Here is a 19,789-nt window from a genome sequence, read left to right as displayed (position 1 = left end):
ATGCGGCAGTTGCATAATAGCTGCACAAGTGTGCTTGAGGAACTCAAGTTCTCAACACAGTGCAGCAACTTTGCGTCCATGCAACATACTGCTTCAAGCATTTTGTTACTCAGGATGTTAGCCTCTGGAAACAGCTTTCAATCTACAGAAAGAGTTGAGTGCATTGGCTAGCACTACTGCATTTCCCATAATTTCCTTGGATTGCATATGTGTATGTCATATTGTAGAATATGCAAAAATAATAATAATACATAAAAAGTATGGCATTTAAACCCCACATCACCCACAGTATCAAATGTTACTTCTTTAGATGCAAACTGGAAGCAAGTAAATGAATGCATGAAGGTTGCTAACTTCCACTCCGAAGACCACCAGCAAACACTTTATGGACCACAAATTACAGTTTGAGAACCGCCACTGACTTCAGAACAAGCTGCATTTCTCCTCCCCGTGCTGTCCTGCCGTCACCTTCCCACAGACTGAGCCCTAAATTGTTCACTGACCTGAGCTAATTCAGCCGCCTGTTTGGGGGTAATTACAAGCCAGAATATGATGAACATAACTGCTTATCTGAGGACAGTAATGAATGGATAAGCAGGGTTGTGGATGCAATCTTGGAGGTCTTCACTGGAAAAAAATAATAATCTTAGAATGGGTTTTCCATTTATGATGATCAGCAAATGAGTTAAGTGATTTGTTTTGTTCTTTAAACCCAAATTGTTCCATCAATTGTTTAGTTAGCTAGATTTCTTCATACAACCAGGCAGTAGTGTGGTGGGGCCGTAGCGCAGTGGCAGAGTGTCCGCTTTGCATGCAGAGGGTCCCAGGTTCAATCCCTGGCAGCATCTCCAGGTAGGGCTGGGAGAGACTCCTGCCTGAAACCTTGGACAGCCACTGCCAGTCAGTGTAGACAACACTGAGCTAGATGGACCAAGGGTCTGACTCAGTAAAAGTAAGCTTCCTATGTTTCTATCTGATGACTGCTCTAAGCCCCATTGTGTGAAGATGTATGGTTGCTTGGGGCAAACCAGTTCCTGCATTTGTAGCTGTCCACATTGGAATCTCCAGTCCAAAATCTCCTTTTGATTTGTCTAGCTGGGGAAGAGAAGCAACTAACTGCTAGATTAGTGGCTTTGGACACTTCCTCTCTGGCAAAACTGACAAAGAGTGTGCATCAGTTTCACTGCCACCAGTTTCTTTTTTAAAATATTACATACACATCAAAGTTGATGCATATATGCCCTATTGTAACATCTTCTAAAAGTCTGTATTTGACCAGATGGATTGGTTAACTGGTATGGAGGCTGTTCTCACAAGCAACCAAGCCTGGGCTGGGCTGCCCATGAGAACCACCTTGATCCATGCGGGTCCCGGCGGTGATGCAGTGCTAAACTGCAGCGATGCAAATGCACCCTAAACCTCATCTCCAGGATCACATGGCAGCAGCTCACGCTGACACAGAGATGGGCGCCTAGAGCATCCTAGGCATTGGGGGAATCCTCCAGTGCACTGCACTCACTGTGCAATGCATTGTGGGATTCTCAGAGGCCGGGACAAGTCACGGCCACAGAGCGATCCGCCCTGCTCTGCCCTACATGGAGCAGGGCTGATCGTGTGGGAGCACAATCCCACCAATCAACAAAGACTCATCTGGGGCAAGGTTTAGGAAGCCTTCGCCTCACCTACCCAGCCAGTAGGTCATGTGAATGGCCCCATAGTCTTTTCTGCCTGTAATCAAGCCATTGGTGATCCTCCTGGTCAGTTGAAAGCTATCTGCAAATCACATCCAAGTAAATGTGCACATAGAACAACAACTACAACAACAAATATTTATATACCGCTCTTCAACAAAAGTTTCCAAAGCAGTTTACATAGCGAAATAACAAATGGATGGATAGATGAATAAATAAATAAGAAAGATGGCTCCCTGTCCCCAAAGAGCTCACAATCTAGAAAGTAACCACAAGGTAGACACCAGCAACAGTCACTGGAAGTACTGTACTGGGGGTGGATAGGGCCAGTTGCTCTCCCCCTGCTAAATAAAGAGAATCACCACATTAAAAAGGCGCCCCGTTGCCCAATTAGCAATCCTGACATAGGATAGGATTGCAATCCTGGTCAGTTTCATTTTAGGCTTCTCTGTGGTTTATTTAAAAGGCAAGTTTGTGCTTCCTTGTTCCAGTAGTAGTGTATATTCCTGCCTGTTTGATGGGGGAAAGCAATGCCATAGGTTTAGAGAGCATTTAGTGTGCCCCTCCCAATTGTTTTAAACAATAAATTCTCCTCTGTGTGTGTAAGCTGAACACATTATCACCTTCTTTTAAGTGGGGCCCAGATGAATATTATGATGCAGAAAGAATACACATCTTACTAGGAAGGACAAAACAAACCAACAAAACAAAACACACACACTGAAAGAATAGAAAGCTATGGCACAAACTGCTCATGTGCCAATTCCAAAAACAGTATTAAAAAATTAGAAAACAGACAGAGTAGGTGTAGCCCATGGAAGACTCGAGGAACAGAATGGAGGAAATCCATCCAGCTCTTGTACATCGAAAAATAAATGTGATGGAAAAGGGGAGCTGGTACAGTTTGAGGACTTGCAAGGTGGCTATTAGTGAGACTTATTTATTGCATGGTAAAAGCTTTTTTGGTTAATGATATTATTGCTATGAACAAAGAATGCATGAAATAAACATAATGAGGTCATTCACACAATCGAAAAATGTGTTCTACCCAGGTTTGGGAGCAAGGTAGGAGGAAAACCTCGGCAGAAGGGATTGTGTGGAAGCAAGGTAGGAGGAAAACCTGGGTAGCCTTTCCTCCTACCCTGCTTCCACACAAGCAAAAAATTAAGAGCACACACACAGCTCCCACACCTGGGTAGAACACAGTTTTTGATTGTATGAATGATCTCAATGAATGGCTGACATTCTGAGGCTCTAGGGGATTTGTGGGGAGAGCGGGCTTAGCCCACTCTCCCCGCATACGAGCAGCAGCCTGCTCTAGATGGCCGCAGCAGCCGCCCACACGACTGCTGGCTCCGTCATGGATCTGGCCGGGGCTGGGGAGTTCAGGGGCCACGTGGCCCCCGGAAGCTCCAGCATGCCCTGTGCAAGTGCGCAGGGCATGCTGGAGAAACCCTCTGAGCCGGGAGGCTGCTTTTCAGCCTCCTGGCCGGGGGGGCTACTCATGAGTAGCCACGGCGTGGAGCCACACCACAGCAACACACAATCGGGAAGCCCGGGTTAGAGGAGCACTCACTCCGCTAACCCTGGCTTAGGGGAGGGCTACTTAAGCGGGTGACCTGCTTAAGAACCACCAGGCTTGCAGCCGAGCCCGGTGGTTCTCACGATGGGATGAAATTGGGCTAGCAGAGGCTAGCCCAATTTTGTCCCATTGTGTGAATAGCCTCCTAGAGTAAAGAAGTGCTAGTATACAGGTGAAACTCGGAAAATTAGAATATCGTGCAAAAGTCCATTGATTTCAGTAATGCAAATTAAAAGGTGAAACTGATATATGAGACAGACGCATTACATGCAAAGTGAGATAAGTCAAGCCTTAATTTGTTATCATTGTGATGATCATGGCGTACAGCTCATGAAAACCCCAAATCCACAATCTCAGAAAATTAGAATATTACATGGAACCAAGAAGACAAGGATTGAAGAATAGAACAATATCGGACCTCTGAAAAGTATACAGTTTACTGTGCTTGATTGGCCAGCAAACTCGCCTGACCTGACCCCATAGAGAATCTATGGGGCATTGCCAAGAGAAGGATGAGAGACATGAGACCAAACAATGCAGAATTGCTGAAGGCCACTAATGAAGCATCCTGGTCTTCCATAATACCTCATCAGTGCCACAGGCTGATAGCATCCATGCCACGCCGCACTGAGGCAGTAATTGCTGCAAAAGGGGCCCAAACCAAGTACTGAATACATATGCATGCTTATACTTTTCAGAGGTCCGATATTGTTCTATTCTTCAATCCTTGTCTTCTTGGTTCCATGTAATACTCTAATTTTCTGAGATTGTGGATTTGGGGTTTTCATGAGCTGTACGCCATGATCATCACAATTATAACAAATTAAGGCTTGACTTATCTCACTTTGCATGTAATGCGTCTGTCTCATATATCAGTTTCACCTTTTAATTTGCATTACTGAAATTAATGGACTTTTGCACAATATTCTAATTTTCCGAGTTTCACCTGTAGCACTAAATTGGCTTCAGAGACATCTTTTTGGGTAGTGCAGGCCACTGCAGAAGGAAATGGAGATCATTTCTCCTTAGTCCGAAATGCAACACTGCTGCACCAGCACTTCATCACTCAGGATATCAGTCAGCATTCAGAAGACTTTGGATAAAAACTAACTGCCCTTTTCTTCCGTTGCTTACACTCTCTCCCTCTTGTGTCTCACTGTCAGCCACCCTCCATTTTATAATCCCCTCCTTTCATTCACAAGGAGCAACAAGCTGTGATCCACTACACCATCCCCCTGACCCCATTTATTTGGTTTTTTAAAAACATCCATTATAACTTCAAGGCAACTTTAAACCTTTAATAAAAACAATAGAATTCAAATGTATAAAGGACAAATACATGGAAATATGAACAACAAAGGCTGGGTTCTCACAATGATGAGAACAATGGCAAGTTATGACTGCAATTTTGCGCACTCCTGCGGAGCGTGATGTGGATCTGATCCAAGTTATCTATGCTGGATAAATGTGGCTTCACTGCAGCAGCTTGACTGAGATTGCCCATAAATTCCAGGTTCTCACATCACACTCAGCAATTGCACCTAACTCCTTAGCAGTGCTCATCATGGTCATGAGGGCATGGGCAAAGCATAGTAAAACAAAGCTCAAAGGTAGTGTCAACCAAGTGTACATTGATGCCTGGGCAAACAGAAAGCCCTTTGAGTCTGGCACCTAAAACCTAATGATCACCTGGAAGAAAGCATATTAAACCTGGGGTGTCACCACTGTAAATTCAATTTCCTCAGTCTCTTCCAACCCCACTTAGGATAGTGGGGGCACCCTGAGAAGGCTCAGATAAGGGACTCCTAAAGATCAACAGGTTCAGGAGGGAGAAGATGATCTTTTTAAATTATGTATGTGTATTACAAGCCATATAGATTACACCAGTCCTTGGAAGTGTGCTCAGAATTGGACAGGAAGACAATGAAACCTTTTTACAACTAGGGAGACAGGTTCTGACCAATTAGTCCCAGTTAGCAATCTTGTTGCTGAATTCTGAACCAGCCACAGTTTCCAAGAAGTCTTCAAAGGCAGCCCCACTCACAATCCATTGCAGTAGTCTATCTTCAATGTTACCAAGTTCCATCAGCTACTCTGTTCCCACACCACCAGTTCTCCTCCTCTAAAGCTGTGTCACTTCTCTTAAAAAAATAGGTATAAAGGCTCCAACCCGCCCTTTAATTTGGGGGGAGGTCTACAACATTCATGAAGGCTGTGGGCTCCTTGGACCCATAGATTTACAGCAGCACCCCACGCCAATTACTATCAAGGCTGCTGCTATAAAGGCAAAAGTAGGAGAAAACGCTTTGCCCCCTTGTAAATAATGTTCCTCGAATTGATTTGATGCTGTGCTGCTCCTCTTAACCACCCCAACCCGCCAGCTCTGTCCCCCCTCCTTAGTGTCTGTGCAAGTTGACATCCTTTTAGATAGTTATCCCACCACATTTAGCCCGTCTGTATACATATTTAGCTCTTTCAATCTTCTTCCACAAATGAGTTCCTATGGCCCTTTCATCATTTCTGTTGCTCGCATCTGAAATCCTTCCAATTTGTTGACATCTTTTGAGGTGCCTGGGACTGAACACAATATTTTACATGTAATCTGACCAGAAGCTATGAAGAGCAGGACAATTACCTTCCTGTTACCTCCTTTTCTCCCTCCCAGGCCTCAGACGAAGCTCACATCTAATTTGCTCTGTCACACCTAAATCTTTTTCACCATTACTCCTTCTCCAAGTGCTTTCTTCCCCTTGATTATCTGTGTTTTGCATCATTTTTTTCTGTCTGTATTAAACAGTAATTTTACAAGCACAGCCTCATTTCATAATTCCCACTGATAACGTATTTTAACCTCTCTCCCTATTATTTCTCTCTTCTGACTGATGCTGAATTTGAAATGTAACTAATCCTTTTTATTCATTGCTTTCCAAAAGGAAAACAGCAGTCTCCCATACAATGTCCAGAGTACGTATTCTATGCATTTTTAAGCCTCTATCCCTACACAATGGGTTTTTTCTCCTCCCTCAAGAGCATCAGCGATGAGAAATGATTGTCATTTAATGAATGCACAGTCCAGCACTACAGTCCTAAAGAACCTTTACATCCTTGTAACCTGAGATAAATTTACATATTATGAATGAGACATTCAATACTCCCTAATAAAACATTATTACCTAAAAATTGCAAGGTTAAAGATCAAGTTTATGGACACATTCCATAGAAACAAAAGAGAAGAGAAGAAACCTCAAAAGAGTCCTTGACAATTTTTAAGACCCTCATAATTTCAAACATTTAAGTGTATATTTAAAGGTATTTTAAAGATATACCTTTTAAAAATTGTACAGTTTTGACCCATAAAAACAGCTTGCAAAAGAATTCACTTCCATAAGTGAATATAGAATATAGTGACTCTTCTTCACTCATGAAGAAGAGTCACTGACTCAAAATGCATTTGGACAAATAAAATAAAATTTCCATTGTACCTTTGAAGTCTATTTTGTTACTATTTTCTGCATTGGTGCCCTCCCTCTTTTCCTGCTGTAGTTCATATTCAAGAGGAGTAATTTATACACTGCACACAGTGGGTGGGGTCTCACAATTCCCATGATGTTAATTGAATGGGAATATGAGATTCCTGAGGGGCACAGGCACTCTGGCAGAACATGTTGTGAGAGCCTGGAAATTAGAGGGAATATACTTTTTCTTCCAACATTGAAAAGATGACATTACCACACTGGAGTAGCAAACAAAACTGAGATAATATATATGAGAAGTGCCTTGAACACACTGAAGTGCTAAATGCATGTGGTGTAATGCTTAGCGTTTCAGACTAGGATTTGGGAGATCAAGGTTCAAATCTCTACTCATCCATGAAACCCTTTGGATTGCCTTGGGCCAGTCATTCTCTTTTAATCTAACCTACCTCACAGGGCTGTTGTGAGAAATATGGGGGGCATGTATATCACTCTGAGTTCCTTGGAAGAGTGAGTAAAATGTAAAAAAATTATTACAGATGGTCCTCGTTATCTGCAGATTCCATATCTACGGATTCGCATATCCACGGTCAGGAAAAAGACATCTGATCTCGGCATACAAGAAAACTAAAGAATTTTTTTTTCAAATGCCGACCTCACATATCTGTGGGTTGTAGATGGCCGGAAATGACTACAGAGGTCATTTCCAGCCGCCAATTTCTTTGACGGAGCCACAGAATGGCTCCCTTCTCTGTGAAAAAATGGGGGGGACACCAATTTTTGGCTGATTTGGGGCCACAGCACAACTCAGGGGGAGAAGCAGAGCAAGGTAAGAAGCTCCCTCCCACATGAAATTTGGCCAATTTTCAGCCATTTTTGGCCAACTTACAGCCGACCAGGAACCAAACCCTCGCGATCCCATAGGTTCCCTTAATTCAATATTCACGGTTTCCATATCCACGGCTGCAGCTAGGAATGAAATTCCCGCAAATATCGAGGGAATTATTAGAAGAAATTAGGAGGTGCAGGGCTTGGCCTCATCTGGCTTCAGCGAAGGAAGCATATTACTGTTCTGTTTCTCTGTAACTCCTCATTCTCTCTCACTAAGCCTTGGGTCCCAAACTGTGGCCCTCCAGCTGCTGTTGGACTACAAATATCATGGTACCAGCCACAATGACCAGTAGCCAGGGATGATGGGAAATGTAGGCCAATCTGCAGGAGACTCCTGCGGTAACCAAAGAGAGCTTTCCTCTTTGGTTTCCTTCTTCCTTTCACACCCACCTCCTCCCTCCATTGCCTTGCTCCTAAGGAGGTCCATATTCTCAAAGAGACTATCACTCATGAGGCAAGAACCCTCTGGCTCCAGGCACATGGCCATCAAGGGGAAGGGGGACTCGCCCTCCAGATTCAGTGCCTCCTCTTCTTCTGTCTTTCCTGATATTTCTGAAACTTTGAAAAGGTGGAGGTGAACCACGTGATAATTCTTGGTTGTAAGAACAACTGCTGTCCTGTTCAGACATTATGCTGAACACTTGTACAACAAGTGTACAATGTACCCAAGAATCCTATTCACACGTTATGTTCAACACATTTACAATTTGTGTACTAAAGTACAGATTTGTACACAGGTACAGCTATTCATATTATGTCGAACGCAGGTACCGCAGTTATGCTTTCTATCTGTACTGAGTATTTGAGGGACCTGTACCCAGGTTCATTTTTAAAATGAATCAATGACCTTTTGAGTCTTTCACACAAAAATATGTACACATATACACACATCTGAATACAGGTAACAGGTAATGTCTGAATAGGGCTAGGGACAGATCTGTACAAATGCACAGCTATTCAGAAGTTATGTTGCACAGAGCTACAGCAGTACACATCCTATCTGTGTCCTGCATTGAAGAGGCCTGTCAGGTTCACTTTTAAAATGAATGCAGGTGCAGTAACTCACACAAAAACTTATACGTATATACAGACATCTACACCTGCATACAACATAATGTCTGAACAGGGCTGATGTTATGAAATAAGCTTTGACAGACCATTAGAAGCCAAATGGGAAAAACTGTGTGTTGTTTTCTCCATTTACTAGCCCAAAAGAAAGAACGAAAGCATGTTGCTGTGACAGAGACATATCATTTGACTAATAGAGCCTGGCTTTAAACAATCTGGTGCTTCAGGTCTTCAGATCTATAAAGAGCAATTCCCATGGTATGATCCAGCCAGGTATCGCTGTGCCTAACAGTACTGAACTGATACGCATCAAGGGTTCTACAAAAACCCCTCCAAAATCCATTCATTATACTTAGCAACATCAAACAGAGAAAAATAATTAAAAAGCTCCTATCGAGCACCTAGAGACCTTGAGCACAGACAGGGGGTGGACACAAAGGCAGAGTGTTTGGTTACAAGAGTCACACTTCATCTTTTTAATTATTAGTTTATGGCAGATTTGGTGATCTCTCCGAGATTTTCACCCCTGCCTAGCTTTTGCTTTTAATGGCTGTGCACTGAACATACATGATGAACACATGTGAAAAGAGCTACAGTGGGCAGGTAGACATAAAAGAAAACTGACCATGCCTTAGATGTACCCAAGTGCCGATGCTCATTTTTCATTTACAAATAATAATTGCCTGAATAAATCAAATTATCCAGAAGAGCCACAGAGAGAACATGCAAATGATCATATAACCAGAATCTACTCTTCTCCAAGTGATGCTCAGATGAAAAATATTATTGGATATTATAGCTTTTCCAGACACATGAGCTGCTAGTTTGCTCCCAGGACCAGATCAAAGTGCTGGGCTTAAGCTTTAAGGCTGCAGTCCTGATTTATTTGTTTGTTTGTTTATTTAATTTTATATCCCGCTCTTCCTCCAAGGAGCCCAGAGCGGTGTACTACATACTTGAGTTTCTCTTTCACAACAACCCTGTGAAGCAGGTTAGGCTGAGAGATAAGTGACTGGCCCAGAGTCATCCAGCTAGTTTCATGGCTGAATGGGGATTTGAACTCGGGTCTCCCCAGTCCTAGTCCAGCACTCTAACCACTACACCACGCAGGCTCTGGTGGTGATGACGATGACCAATATTTATCTACCACTCTTCAACAAACAGTCCCCAAAGCAATTTACATATAAACAAACAAACAAATAAAATGGTTCCCTGTCCCCAAAGGGCCCACAATCTAAAAAAGAAACCTAAGACACCAGCAACAGCCACTGAAAGGATGCTGTGCTGGGGATGGATTGGGCCAGTTGCTCAATAAAGAGAATCACCACCTCTCTGCCAAGTTAGCGGGGGGGGGGGGGCTGTGTGCATGTCCCTTGAATTAAGACTTCCTGCTGAATAAACATTCATGGGATTACCTTGCAAGGCCCCAAAGGATCTGGGACCAGGATGCCTTTCCTTATGAACTTGTTTGGGTGCTTCATTCAGAAACGGAGGGCCTCTTGACTGTCCCCATGCCCTCTGAAGTAGAGCTGTTGAGGATGCATAGCAGGGTCTTTTCAGTGTGGATGGTCAGGGGCCAGGATGCATCGTCCTGGGGCCCCTAGAAATCCCACAATGCATTGTGTAAATGCGCAGTGCATTGTGGGGATTACCCCAGTGCCAGCTGAGAGCCCCACAGTCTCCCAGCAGCAGCTTAAAGCAGCCAGCAGTGACAGACAATTAGAAAAACTGGGTGAAGGGAGTGTTCCCTCCCTTAACCCTGTTTAAGTGGCGGGCTCTGTTTGCCGCCAAAGCACCACCAGGATCAGGTGCAACCCATCAGGTCTTATGATCAGCCAAGACCAGGCTTAGCCTTCTTAGCTCAATTTTGGCTGCTTGTAAGAACGGCCTCTCTATGTAGAATGTCCCCCTCAAAGACGTCCACATATCTACTTAGGCACTAACTTTTTGGCAAATGGCCCAAACCTGCATTTTAAAGAAAGCCTTCCAATTAAACTAGCAGTGTTGCTGTAAACTTTTGGCTATTGTGATTTGTCGTTTCATTGGCCTTTTTTAAACTGCCTTTGTTTTTCACTGATGGGCTGTTTTTAAATGTTGTTCTTGTGAGCTGCCTTGAGGGTCATTGACAGAAAAGCTGGCTATGTGCATTTAAATTATCATCCAAGGAGATGAAGTTCTTTCAGATGGGCTCCTAACCACTTTCAGAAATCATTGCAAACTGTATGAGTCATGCCACAGAAATGTGGGCTGTGCAGGTGCACTGACGTATTGCACTAGCAGCTTCACTTTTGCCCTGGAGCAACAATGAGATCTTTTGACTAGAAGTGTCAGTTCCATCCACTGGCCCCTGGGAACATGGATGTTCAGAGACGGGATGAGGTGCAGCAGGGGAACAGTCAGGCGAAGAGAAATTAAGCATCGATCTGCACTGATATAACTCCTTTACATTACGTTAGCCAATTGCACCAGTGCAAAGCTGCTTAAGACAGTTGTTAGCCCTTCTCTCTTCATGAAAATCAGCCTTAGGGTGATCCTGCATCCACAAATATGAATGAACGGGACACCAGCCTTTTACAGGTAGAACTGGAACTGAAATTTCTCCAATGTGAAGTCTGAGAGAGAATTTCAGGGTTCCTCCAAGGAGAAACATTGGAAATTTTTATCAGCCACTTCCTCCACACTCTTGCCTATAGGAAGAAGAGCTAATCACTACACATGGGATGTTGCCAGCTTTCAGACAATGATAGGTCCCCAAAGGATCTAACCCCAGATTTCTTAACTCAGAACTCTGAAACAAAGCCTGTCATATGGGAAATGTTACCTGACATACTGTGCAACGTCGCACCTGTGGTGGAACATAACGCGAACACCGTTGCACAAAAGCACTGTTGCACAAGCACAAGAATTGGAGTTGTGCAACAGCGCAGCCTTTAATGCCTGCACTGTTGCACAACTCATTTTGCACCATTAATGGCTGTCCTGTTGCACAACTCCATTTGCACAATTTGGGGGCTTGCACAGTTGTGCAAATGTTACGTTCCACCACATGTGTAATGTTATACAGTGTGTCAGCCAATGAAAGAATGATACCTGCAGCATCTTTTTCCGCAGGGACCTTCCTTGGTTGCTGCGGCTTTTAAACCACCCAGTTCCCTCCTGTCTGGACTTCTGCCCAGAATACTTATGTGGTGCCACTTCTCATCCTTTCTCCAAATCCCTTCTCAAAACCTGTCCCCACCCCCCACAAAAAACCCCTTCAGCATAACCCTTGAAATCTCACCTCCTACAGAAACCCAGCCTATGTATGTAGGAATGTCCTTCTGTATATTCCTCTCCCATCATTTTTGTCTCTGTCTTTCCCCTTCCTCTCCTGCTGTTTCCCCCATATAGACATTTAGATTGTAAATTCCATGGGGCAGAAGGAATGTTTATCCTATCTTCAGCACAGAAGCTTTCAGGGCAGTTAAAAAATCCAAAAAATGACAAAACAATGCAACCATAAAATTAGTTTACAATGAAATAACAATACAGGATGCATAAAATATATGCCTGTCAGATTAAAACAAACAAATGAAACATCATCACCTACAGATTAAAAAGGCCCCTCCAAATTAACAAAGGCCAGAAGTGCCTCCCTTGTAAAATACCAGAAGTGCCCGGGAGTGAATTCCAAAGGAGGGTCAGCACAGTGGAAAACCCTTTTTTGCAGATGCCAGCCTCCTAACTTGGCATTTGGAGAAGGGCTGTTTTGTGTATGGACAGATCCATGCAGAAAAAGTCGGTACTTGGGCCCCAAGCTGCAAAGGGCTTTAAAGTCGAACCTCAGAACTTTGGGTTGTATCTGGAAATGCATCCAGGGAATCTGAGGAAGAACTGACAAGAGATTTGGCTGATCATAATCAGTAACCCAGCAGCTACCATCCTGGAGATCATGCAGTCCCATCCATGTGAATTCTGGCCTTCCAAAATCTCTGCACAGGGCAGCAAGCCAATTAGCCAGCTCACAAGAGAGCCCAATCCTCAAGGCTGCCTGTTTCCACTCATCCTCAGAGATCAGCTATGTCATCACACTTGGGCTTGCTTGGCTCCAGTTCCTGAATTTTTCACAGTCACAGGGTCAGTTCAGATTATACATCCACATGCCTCTTCACATCACGTGGGAGAGAAAGTGTGCACACACATCTTCCCCTCTAACGCACCATCCGACCACTGCACCCCACCACTACATCTAGGGAATTAAATTGCATATAATGTGTGCACTGAGGGGCAGTTGGGTCAAACCACCCTCATGCCATTAGGCAGCAGTGGGATGCCAGAAGGGGTGACTGAGAGATCACATGATCTCGAGGGGCTGGCGGCCGTTGTGTTTGAAGTGGCTCACACACTACAAAGATGAAGCCGAACCCAGAATAAGGTTGTGCACGTGAAGGGAGGAGCTATGCACAAGAAGGGAGGAGCTATGCACAAGAAGGGAGGAGCTATGCAAACGGAATAAGCATTTCAGCTATTGCTCACACATCCTCAATCCATCTTTCAGGGTACTTTGTGGTTGTGTGCTTGACCCTTAATTGATTTCTATTTCCAACATATTTTTATTTATCTAAAGGAGTTGGGGGGGATGAAGAGGCACAGCTCAATTTTCAGAGCCTGGGTTCAGTTTGCAGACAGAGGCAATTAAACATGTTTGTGTGATCCTTCCTCTATGTGAGCATATTTGGTCTGACCCTATAGTGGCATATTTGCCTTAATTGTTCTGACAATAACCACCCGTTAAAGTGTTGAGGTCAACTGGTCATGAAGAATGAGCTCGACTCTTCTGACATGAGAGTAAATAAAGAGAGCGACATTCCATTAACCTTCACAACTACTGTTATTTATCAAAACAGATAAAACAGATGAGAGAGAGAGAGAGAGAGAGAGAGAGAGAGAGAGAGAAATCTGGAGAGGGTAATCAAATTAAGTGATCCTCATTCGCAAGCCAGTAGTCCATTAAACTTGCCAGAATCTTCCAGTTCTATTAGATGTCCTTTTAGCCTTCCATCACTTAACAAAGGCCACGTGCTCACCCTACCCGCTTCCTTAAACAAATCTGCCTGGGTGAAGATCCTTGGAATTATTTACAATATATAATTACATATGCAACCATAGCCAAATTTGCACCAGGGCATGTGAAGAGGGATGTATTTGTGCATTTACATTGAATTAATACAGCCACATTTCCCCCTACAAGGGAGACCCACCTCACTGCCCTCCCTGGAATCTTACCTGAATCGTCCTAGGCTGGTAAGCTATCACTGATTATGTGCTAAAGTATAGAAGAATGAAAGTGAAAGGAGTATGAGACCGATGGGCAATATGGAGCTCCTGGGTTCTCCAGGCCTGGCATCAATAGAAGGAGTCTGGCCTTCTGCCTTTGGCTGTTGCTGTATCTTCTACTTGCTGAACTGCAGTTTCCTTTGGTGCTCCTGGCCTGAGGGTCCCAAAGCTAGAGCCTGATCATCATCAGTCTTCAAGGCTATTCTCACAACCTCCCCAAACCAGGCTAAGGGAGCCTAGCCCAGTTTGGGGAGGTTGTGTACTGCACCGGGAGCTACGTGGCTCCTGGCTGCTAGCCCTCCAATTTTAGCTTGTTGTCTGTATTAGTCTGATCTTTGGGTTTTAAGCCTGGCTTTAATTGGGACGCTAGTTGTTAGCCTGTTTTTTAATAATGCTTTCCTGCCTGTTTATATTTATTTTATGCTGTTTTATCTTGATATGCTGCTGCCAGACACCCTGAACTGCATTGTGCTGGAGTAGTGAGGTGCAAATATTTTAAATAAGTAAATAACATATAAATAAACCTGAAGAAGCTTTACAGCCTCAACTACATATGAAGCTCCTTATGTAGAGTCAGACTATTGGTCCATCTAGCTCAGTACTGTCTACACTGACTGGCAACAGCTCTCCAAGGTTTCAGGCAGGAGCCTTTTCCAGCCTTGCCTGGAAGGAACTGGGACCTTCTGCATGCAAAGCGGATACGCTGCCGTTGAGCCATAGCCCCATCTCCTAAGGCAGGTATTGTAATCATACAATGCTCACAAATACTCCTCTATCCAAATGCAAGCCAGGGCAGACCCTGCTTAGCAAAGGAGACCGTTCGTGCTCAAAGAGAAGAGTCTTTCATAGCTCTGAAATCCGCTTTTCACTGGAGATGCTGGGAACTGAACTTCATGCAAAGCATGTGCCTTGACCAGTGAGCTGCGGCCCCTCCCATACTATCGTTAAAGGTACAACACTCTACTTTCCGCTTCACAAAGGGCAATAACCAGCAGCCTCCTGAACGTGCGAGTCAAGCTGTCCATCATGAACTCAACCAGCTCTTTTTCAGCTCAGCGGCATCCCATTGTTAAACACATCAGGCAGATGCACATGTACTTGAGAAATCAACGAACAACAAATGCCAAGAAAGACTCCTGTTGCACACCCAGGAACATTTCACAGGTGAAAACAGAACTCTCTTCATAACACCTCCATACTTCTATTCAGGACCACTGCCCAAACTACCACCACTCCTGACTGCAGATTACTCAAGACTCTGCTTTCTCTTCCGCAATCGTTCACTCTCCAATAGTTATCCATTCTAAAGACAATAAGAGCTTTGCTCCTTAGGTTGACCCAAAAGGTTCGATCCAAAAGGTGCTTAGTGGGAGTGGAAAGGCACTTCTGCTCATGCAAGTCACCCTCAATTTTTGCCAATTCACTTTTACACTGCAGGCCCTGGTGCTCAATCTCACATTGTTCGGAGGACTCCCCAACCCTCAAGAGCAGGTTTTTCTGGACAGTACAGGTGGCTGCATTGGAGAGGAAAGGGTTGCATGAGTGGAAATTCCACTTGCTCTGGATCCAACCCATAATAGAAAAACTTAAAATATACACTAGGTTATCAACAGGGCAAATATGCTGTGCATTTCATGGTATCTTAGTGCTCATGTGCATGCATTTACACATGCACATGCACACTAGAGACATGCATGCACCCACTCACTATCCAGAGATTTAATTTCTAGGAACCCTGGGGTAGGAGGTGAATCCTGATGGATGGCAATGCTAGCAATTCACAGTGACGGTGTGTAAACTCTTCATTCCGAAAAGGCAAAAAGACATATTAAATAGGGATAGTGATTTATTTTGGGTAGGGATTAGAACATAGGATTGTCCCTGGCACAAAGGGACAGTTTGACTATTTGAAAGGATAATGCTGGAAGAAGCTGCTAGAACACGGAAGCTGTGAAGTCACTCAGCTAGCCAAGAAAGGGTCAGGGTACTTCAAAGCCAGCAACAACCATAAGTCACATTAATTCCAAGCAAACCCAAAACTATATTTGAATGGTTTTGACTCAGCCCTACTAAAAAAAAAGACAACAGCAACAACAACAATATATAAATGAGGCACTTGGAAAGTTGGTATGATTTTGCTGGGGAGAAAATCATATCCATAATCATCTGCAGAAATAGACACGCACACTTATCTCTGCAATGTTGGATCATTTGCTTTCTTTGCTTTCTTTGCAGAGATGTTTCATGGGATCCAGACAATTCCTGCTTAATTTCAAGCAAGATAGCTCAACTCTGTAGGAGGTAGTTAAAAAAAAATTATTTCCTTTTCCTCCCTCACAGTTTCCTTTTTTATGTTTTTAAAAAGAGATTCTTGCCGGCTTTTTAATTTAAAAAAAACACAAAAAAACCCTGCAAAAACCATCTGGAATTCGTTTGCCAAAGATTTGATATTTTAAATATCATTCTCTCCCTTATCTTATATATGTAAAAAAGATAATTAGAAAGTAAATATGGTGCCTTACAGCCCTAGAAACAAAACTCTGCCACCATCAAGGCTGGAAATAGCTAACATATCCTTCAGCTCTTTGCCGATGCGTCTCTCTTCCTGTATTGAAAAACTCTTACAGAAATGTGATCTGTTTACTTAAAATGCTGCAGTCATGGGTTACTTGTTGTTTTGGGACTACGGCTCCCATCATCTCTAGCCTTTGGCTATTGTGGATGGGAATGATGTGATTTGTTGTCCAAAAACAGCAAGTTACCCAAGACAGCATAGAAATCCCAACCTGATATCACACAAAAAGACCCTTAAGGTAAAGGTTATAGGCCACCTCCCGCCTCAAAGGCAGGATGCCTCTGAGTACCAGTTGCAGGTGAGTAACAGCAGGAGAGAGGGCATGCCCCCAACTCCTGCCTGTAGGCTTCCAGTGGCATCTGGTGGGCCACTGTGCGAAACAGGATGCTGGACTAGATGGGCCTTGGGCCTGATCCAGCAGCGCTGTTCTTATGAAACAACTCTTGAGTATCGTACAACCCTGGGCTTCTCAAACCATGGGGAAATGAGGGGCATTGCTATAACTGAAAAAGTTGTAGGGTGGGGGCAGGGGCGGGGACAAATATCCCTAACCTGTGAAGGAAACAGATCAGTCTTCACTTCCCCCTCCTCAATTCCCCAACTCACTGGCACACTGTTGGCTTCTGATTGGAGGACGCATCTCCACTTCAAACAAGACCAGCCTCTCCAGGAGGTGTACATGTAGGCTGTAAGTACATGTGTTTAAAAAATTCTGAGCCGGGGGAATGTGCATGTGCAAGTGCATGTGTGAATCTGTCCACATGCATGGGTCGTGTGAGATATTATTTGGAAAGGAGCGAAAGAAAGGGAATGCTTAGAATGTTTTGTTTTCCACCACACCATTGCCATTCCTCTGTGGCCAAGAGAGCAGTGGGGTGGGGAAGAGATGAAGGTGTGAGGGCAGGGGCCTGTATTCCCTCTAACAGATATCCACAGTGGGGGAATGGCTTGACTACCAAGGCAGAGGTTGCCAGTTCGAATCCCCACTGGTATGTTTCCCAGACTATGGGAAACACCTGTATCAGGCAGCAATGATATAGGAAGATTCTGAAAGGCATCATCTCACACTGTGTGGGAGGAGGCCATGGTCAACCCCTCCTGCATTCTACCAAAGACAACCACAGGGCTCTGTAGGCGCCAGGAGTCAACACTGACTTGATGGCACACTTCACCTTTTCTTTAAGGCAGGGGTAAGGAACCTTGGCCCTCCAGCTGTTTTTGAACTACAACTCCCACCATCCCCAGCTGTGGCTGGGGTGGGTGGGAGTTGTAGTTCAAAAACAGCTGCAGGGCCAAGGTTCCCCACCCCTGCTTTAAGGAAAGCCAACTTCACTAACTGATGTTGAAGTCCTCTTCCCTCAGAACAGTTATGTTTCTGGCACCAAGAAATACTCTTTCAGTAGAAACAGCCCCCCACCCACCCACCCACACACACACACTTTATATTACAGTCTCATCAACCTCCATATTTTTCCAGTTTCAATATGAGAAACCATCTATCATGTTTTTGTGTGCTAAGTCTCTGAAAAAAAAAGTTTATGAATAAATAAAATCTTCATCATAGGAAAGTAAAAAAAAAAAAGTTAATAGAAAATAAAGCATTAAGGAGACCCTGAACACAGAATGGCAGAGCCACAAGTAATTAGCATATTCTAATTACATATAATTCATTTGCCCACCAACATGTTGTGCCTATTCTGCCATGCTCCCTGTTACCGAAAGGTGACTTCACAATGGAGCCACTCATGTGTGAAATGTAAAAGAGATTTCTCGGGGCCTGTTCTCCAGCCAGGTCAACCTTCCAGTTGGTGGGGTCGGATGCAGTGAGAAGAAAACTTTCAGAAAAGCAGTTCAAGCTGTCTGTGGCTTGATGCTGATAGATGCTTATTGGCTGGGTGTGGGAAGACATAAGGAGGAGCCAAGGGCAGCCCTTCCATGAGGCAAGGAGAGGCAGTGGCCTTAGGCGGCAGATGGCTGGGGGCGCCAGCAGGATAGCAAGATGCTCCCTGCCATCATCATAGGAGCAGATTGCTGGGGCCAGTTGGAGGGGAGTAACAGCAGGAGAGAGGGCATGCCTTCAACTCCTGCCTGTAGGCTTTTGGTGGCATCTGGTGGCAGGGGCGTATCTAGGGTGGGGCAGGCAGGACACGTGCCCCGGGCACCACTTGAAGGGGGGCATCATTTTTTAAAATGAAAAAAAAAAAATTAAATGGCCACTGAAAACAAAATGGCCACCACACATACTCAAATGGCCTCTGAAAGACTCTAGTATCTGGGAAAAGTCAAATTCTCCATTTATTTTTAAAGCTTATGTAATAGTGATGCTACAATGCATAGTAGAGAATTAGACAGGCACTTCTGTTTAGTTTTCTAAGTACACCTCCACATAGTATTTGGGTATTTCATGAGCCCCAGTATACTGAAATTTGTAGTTTTCAAGCATTTTTTCATCTGGCTATGTCCACTGCTAAATAGTTTTTGAAATATTAAAAGATTGACAAGCTTGACTTGTATTTTTGAGCTGATATTATGGTAAAGTTATATGAAAGATGGGTGTTAGATGTTTGGACAGGGGGCGCAATTTCAGTGCTTGCCCTAGGCGCTATTTTTCCTAGATACACCTCTGTCTGGTGGGACACTGTGTGAAACAGGATGCTGGACTGGATGGCCTTGGGCCTAATCCAGCAGGGCTATTCTTATGGGCCCTGGCAGGATCTACAGGGAGCATTTCTCCTCACACTCCTTGTCTCTACAGGACCTGTTTGATTTATATAAGCACCAGGAAAAAAGAGGAGGCTGCTGGCAACCTCCCACCCCTGTGTGACTTTCATGTTTGCAAGTTGGTTTTGAAAGTGGGGCTGGCCCTCACCAGGGGCATGGGGTGGGGTTTTTTTGCGCCTCGCCTCAGGCACTGCTATACCTGGAGCCACCCCAGGCAGGCGCCATAGCTCAGTGGTAGGGTGCATGCTTTGCTCGCTCAGGGTCCTAGCATCTCCAGTGAAAGCATTTTAGGGGACAGGGCTGGGAAGCAGGCCTGCCTCTGTGATCTTGGAGAGTCACGGAGAGTCAGATTTGACCCTATCGAGTTAGATGAATCATTATTCCGGTTCGTCTTGTGTAACAGGAAAGCCCCGTTCGTGCAGGGGCTCCACGCACATACAGTTTCTGGGCTAAGGTATTATATTCATAAATG

The 19,789-nt window shown here is 44.3% G+C and overlaps 1 protein-coding gene across 11 annotated transcripts in view; it reads right to left on the bottom strand.

Annotated features, from left to right (window-relative positions):
* SOX5 (SRY-box transcription factor 5) overlaps positions 1-19,789 on the bottom strand; it is an 876,032-nt gene that overhangs the window by 445,081 nt on the left and 411,162 nt on the right. The window lies entirely within an intron of this gene.

Source organism: Hemicordylus capensis, chromosome 5, assembly GCF_027244095.1.
Source record: "Hemicordylus capensis ecotype Gifberg chromosome 5, rHemCap1.1.pri, whole genome shotgun sequence".
In the NCBI taxonomy this organism is placed as follows: Eukaryota; Metazoa; Chordata; class Lepidosauria; order Squamata; family Cordylidae; genus Hemicordylus; species Hemicordylus capensis.
The sequence above is the reverse complement of the archived record's forward strand: the minus strand, read 5'-3'. Positions and strand labels throughout refer to the sequence as shown.